The sequence below is a fragment of the Rhinopithecus bieti genome, unplaced genomic scaffold (genome assembly GCF_001698545.2).
Source record: "Rhinopithecus bieti isolate Rb0 unplaced genomic scaffold, ASM169854v2 scaffold_50935, whole genome shotgun sequence".
Taxonomy (NCBI): Eukaryota; Metazoa; Chordata; class Mammalia; order Primates; family Cercopithecidae; genus Rhinopithecus; species Rhinopithecus bieti.
In genome coordinates this window covers 41,465-47,464 of record NW_016820088.1, presented here as the reverse complement: position 1 = coordinate 47,464, position 6,000 = coordinate 41,465, and positions in this window count along the sequence as shown.

Below are 6,000 nucleotides of genomic sequence, written 5' to 3'. Positions count from 1 at the left end.
TTTGGGGAGCAGGCCAGATCAATAACCTATCTCAGTTCTGGCAGTAAACTGGAACTAGAATGAGGGTGCTACCTCAGATAATTCTTTAAAATTCCTTAATCTGATTGTTTCAACTCTCATATTATCATGATTCTCTTGATTTTGATTTGTTTGGAATAAAAATATTTTTATTCCTTTCTTCATACAATGAAATAAATGTTTGCTGAACAAGAAAGTTAATAAATGTCCTGGCATTGACTCTATGTACCGAATGTGGGGAGTTCTATGTGAGCATGTGTAGGTGTGTGTTTCTCCTTTCTGAAAACAATGTAGATATGTCAGAGTATACCTGCTTTGTTGATTAAGGGTGTCAAGATGTATTTACTGGCTAGGGGTGAGAGCACCGTATAAAGATAACTCTATAAACATTTATTCATTTCTCCAATGGTCTCAAATGCATGGTTTTGTAAGAGATGTAATGGTTATCTGCATGTGATGTCTTTAAACAAAGAGGTAGCTAGTTGGCAGCCCCTTAATCCACACCGATAAGTAATCTGTTCTTTTACCAATCCCTACCTCTCCAATTTTCCTATATGCTTCTTCTCTTCCCAAGATAAGGGACTGACGAAAGCAGGGTGGTGTCAGAAGATTCTTTACATAAGAAGAAGGGCTGATATTGTTGAGGCATTTTTCTAGTGGAGAGGACACCACTGGTTTTGAAATCTCAGAACCGAGATTGAAGATAATGGATGAAATTTACTTTCTCCAAACAAAAGAAGGGGAATTCTGATACAACGAGTAAGGTCATTACCATCTAGAGGAAAGGATCAGAGAAACAAGCGAAAGTATAAAAGTCTTTTAGGAAGAAGATTCAGAACAACCCATAGTCATGACATGCATTGTAAACCATTCTATTCCTGTAGCAATTTGGGGATATATAATACATTATTATTATCTATGGTCAGCATGGCTGGTAAGTTAGTGAGGTGAAGAATATGTTAATTAGATTAAAATTCTCCACGGTGTTTTCTAAATAGGTCAAAACATCATGTTGTACTCACAGATATACACAATTAATAGTTTTCAATTAAAAATAAATTAATTTAAAAAGTTATTTCAAGAACTTTTCTCCAGAGCTGGCTAACAGAAGCCTTCCTAAGATTTCTATTTATCATCAGTAGCCAATGCTTTGTTAACTAGTTTACTGAATACTAACATGGAGTTTCAGTGGGGGAATCTAGCAGCATCTTGTATAGTAGGGTGATGAAATGAGCTCTCAAGGGCAACATTAGGGATAAACAAGATTTGTGACTTGACTAAAATAATTTAGAGAAGTGCTATTCAATGTGGAGTTCGTACACTAGCAGCATTGACATGACCTGGGAGCTTGTTAGAAATGGAGAATCTCAGGCCCTACCACAATATTCCTGAATTAGAATCTGCACTTTAACAAAATGCCTAGGTGATTCATTCACACATTCATTTTTTTCTTTTCAATTTAATTATATTTTGTTTCAAAATTTGGGATACATGTGCAGGATGTACAGGTTCGTTACATAGATAAACGTGTGCCAAGGTGGTTTGCTGCACCTATCAACCCATCACATCGGTATTAAGACCCACATGCATTAGCTATTTATCCCGATGCTCTCTCTCCTCCTGCCTCCCCGACAGGTCCCAGTGTGTGTTGTTCCCCTCCCTGGGTCTATGCATATGCCCGTTAACTTTAAGAGTAGTAGTTTAGAGAAATCTTTCACCCTTACAAGAACAAGTTATGACACTCCAACAAATCTTAGGGATGATGGCTTGGGCTAAATACTGAATCAGTTCAGCATCTAGTCACACCTCTTAGAGTCTGATAGTTAAAGATCCTGCTTCTGGAATATTGACGTTTGCTTCATCTAAACCTTCTACTGAAAATGATGATAATGATTGCATCCCAAATGAAAACTTATATTCAAGGTAACAAAATCAGCGTGATTAAATTCCCATGTTAATTCCAGTTTGTTTTTGCTGTCCTGCTCTCATTGTTAATAGAGCCCTATTTTACTCTCATAAATCTAGATTTTGGAGATGAATTACGTAAGTACCCTAAAAGGTAATAAATATACATATGCTTATTAAAAATAAATAAATAAATAAATAAATAAATAAATACACACCAAATGAGCCCTTTCCTGATTTTCATGTAAGTCACACACACACAAACATCTTCTTGGTAGCAGTGGGTAATAGAAGACAGTTGAGGTTGATGGTGATAAGGGCTCCCCTCATGGGTGCTGGCTGCCTTCACATTTGTGCACCTAAAATTGTTTTCCAGGAAGAAGTGACAGCTCACCCCAGACGAGCATTCAAGCCTCTGACCCCTGCAAGACAGATGCTTGCTTCCAAGTTTAAAATGGCATTTCATTCCAGATTCTTCTCAATTTGGCCACTAGGGTTTTAAGACTGTTGGGCCAGGTTTTATTCAGAGTTCAAACTGGAGGTGTTGTGTTTTCCTTTCTCAGCATTCTCTGGTGGGAAGAAATATTTGCTAGCTGCTTGGTCAAGCAGCTCCGTCTTTGATAATAGTAGGTGAGGTTTTATTTCTAACCTCCTTTTCTTGGTGTATAGAATTACTGCAGTGACTCCTATGACCCCCCTCCCTTGTTTTTATAGGTAGTCTCACTTGCTTTTAAAAAGCATCTCTACTTGCTTAAGCATAAGTACTATTGCCTTTATTTCCTCCTACCATCTCATATGTCTAGCAAACTCTTTAGCAATATTCTTTCTTTTTCTACCCCCAACAAATATTAAAAAAAATACTACTCAGAAGTAAAACAACAATTAAATAGAAGAAAACTCCAGTATCAGTCATCTAAAATAAAAAATATCAAAGGAGAGTATTTTGTAAATCAAAGTAAATCTTTCCAACTCAATGGGCTTTCTTTGAAATATTAGATATTTATTTTACACCAACTTCAAAATATTGTCTAGGGAGACAGATATCTACGCAAATGATATGCATATTTTTGTAATAAATTTAAAATTTGATTTCCCCCTGACAATGCCAGAAAAATAATAACAAAGCTTTAACAGAAAAAAACTGTGCAATGATGATCAATGCAACGGCAATCAGTACAATGTGTTGCTACTCATGTGTTTGCCCGAAAACATTGTTAGCAATGATTCTGAACACAACACAGCACATTCTCATTGTTGGCACCACCTCATTGTATGTTAAAATCAGAAAAGAGAATAAAAAAAGCAAAAGGAAAAGAATCAGATCACCGTCCTACTGTATTCTTTGAAATTTATTCAAAATTAATTACAAATGCTGATATCTGTTTCATGTTTGCTTTGAATTAGCAATCTGCTTCTCTAAAAGGTACTTGAAATTGTTCATAATAAAACCAGTTGTATAACACTGTAAATGGTATGCAAGGATATAGAAAAAATGGAAAAACAGGTATCATTAATAAGAAAGTGATAAGTTCACTCCAAAGCAGAGCTGAGCCATTTGCTCAGTATATCACACTCTGTGCTCCCTGGTAGCCAGTGCATAGAGGGAGAGAGAAGCCGGAAAAAATAGAAAGGAAGGAAGGAGATAAGTTACATAGTTACTATTTCATGACACAAGACAACTCTGCAACTCTTCAGAAAGTACTACACAAGCACTAATGTATAAACAAATTAGTGGTGGTGATTGCTTAATCAATATCTCTATGTAGCCTCAGCCTACACTTTAGTATCCTTATACATAAGTAAAATTTATGTAGAGCATATGTATTGCCAGAAATATTTCCCTGCCTTACATATTTCACTTTACGGTTCATTACTCACATTTGTTCTTAAATACTGTAGTTTTAACAGCTGTCTCTAGTTTCTATCAAAGTACCCTAAAAATCGTATAATAATATTTTCCACCTCATTTCCTCCTTTCTTTTGACTGCATTGTGATAAAGCACTGTGTCCGATAAGGGAAAGTGACAGCCTTGTCAAACTCTAGACCAAGCATTTGCATACCGTTATGTTATTCACACGATTAGAGCAGCCACCAGAAACCGAAGGAATTTGCTTTCCCTAAATCATACATTTTCACTGATGATGGTGTTTTATCTTACAATCTGTCACTCATAAACTATCTCTTTCATAGTTCTGGGGTTGTTTTTTGGAGAAAATGCGTCCTTTATTTTCTGCTAAAAATTTATTGTTGTGGAAACAAAGTTAATACAGGAACACTGGACACCATCTTATTTTTGATGAGCAATTGAATATCAGTCATTAACATTAATACGATGATAAACTCACCAAATGCTTTAGTGTCTTTAATCCCAGAAGACAAAAGTGCTTTATAAACTTTTAGTAAATATTGCAAATGTCAGTAGTGCTTCGTCAGAAGGCTTTAATAACTGCTTCAGAAAAATATTTTCATTTCTTGTCTACAAGTCGCCTAATAATCACTTGTAGGAAAAAATAAATAAATCTCTTATTCAAAGTCTCCAATATTACTTCCCCTTGAAAAGGGTAGAATATCTTTGCACATTGAGCTTCTTATTTCTCCAGTTCATTCATTCAGTGATAAAATTTATGGTTTGAACTATTTTTCTCATCAGGTTTTGTTCTGGTCAGCCTTGGAGGGAAGACTATCAACAAACAAGCTCTGGCAGAAATTATTCTCAGAGCTAGATTTCTCCCCTATTAATTATATGAGTGTTAAAATGCTTACTCGAGGAAAGAATAATTTCCACAGCAAGAGGTAGAGATATTCTATAGCAGTTACTTATAATAATTGCTTCCATTCATTTGCAACTTAGTTCCTGCTCTTTTGTCTAGCTGCATGTAAAAAGGCACAGCAAAGAGCATTGTGTCTGAGATGGGACATAATATGTGTTTGAATTCTTGCTCTTTGTACTAGTTCTGTTACCTGGATCTTGCAAAACCATAGAAGACTTCCATTATTATCAAGCACTGGTCATCTTTCAATATCCCTCTTCCTAACATGCATTAGTTCTAGTGGCTAATTCATGTTTGGGAAAGTCACCTAAGTATCGTCTTTGTTTTTGCCTCAGTTTGTTTTTGGCAAAAGTTTCCTAATATTAATTTCCTGTTTGTTCCTGTAAGAGTGTGTGTCTTGGATGCCGGAGGCTGGAAAAGCTTTGCAGATCCTCTGCCCTAGGTGTAGAGATGCATGTTCCTTCACCTGTGTAGAATAAAGAAAACTATAGCAATTTTTGTTTGTTTGTTTCCTCTGTCCCAACGCACAGAGATATTTGTCTTTAGCTATGTGGATGATGACTTCATGCAGAGCAACTCACATTCGCCAGTGATTTCCCACCATTTCTCTATCAGAAGTCCCTGTCCATGGTTTTCTTCTTACAATGTTACCAGTGGTGGATCTTGACCCTCCGTAAATAGAAGTAAAACAAGAGGCTGGGCGCGGTGGCTCACGCCTGTAATCCCAGCAGTTTGGGAGGCAGAGGCAGATGGATCACCTGTGTTCAGGAGTTTGAGACCAGCCTGGTCAACATGGTGAAACCCCGTCTCTACTACAAATACAAAAACAGTAGCTGGGCGTCGTGGTGTGTGCCTTTAGTCCCAGCTACATGGGAGGCTGAGGCAGGAGAATAGCTTGCGCCCAGGAGGCAGAGGTTGCAGTGAGCCGGGATCACGCCATAGCACTCCAGCCTGGGCGACAGAGTGAAACTCCGTCTCAGAAAAAAAAAAAAAAAAAGTAAACGAAGAGTCTGAAATGGGCTTGAACAAGGCAGTTTATTGGGGCTTTCAGCTTAAGCAGAAAGGGAGACAACATCAGGAAGGAACCTGCTGCTGGCTTCCCCAAATCAGGTAATTTGGGCTTTTCTTTTCCTTTGAGCCTCCTCCAGGTGACATTCTTGGGGTGGTTCAGCGGTTGTGTTTGCACAGTCTTGCATCATGCCTTAACATGCGTGGTATGTCTCATTATTTGCATCTTAAATCTCCACCCAGAAATGTGACTTTTACTATTAAAATGAAGCAAAGTTCAAGTTAGGACAAACTAAG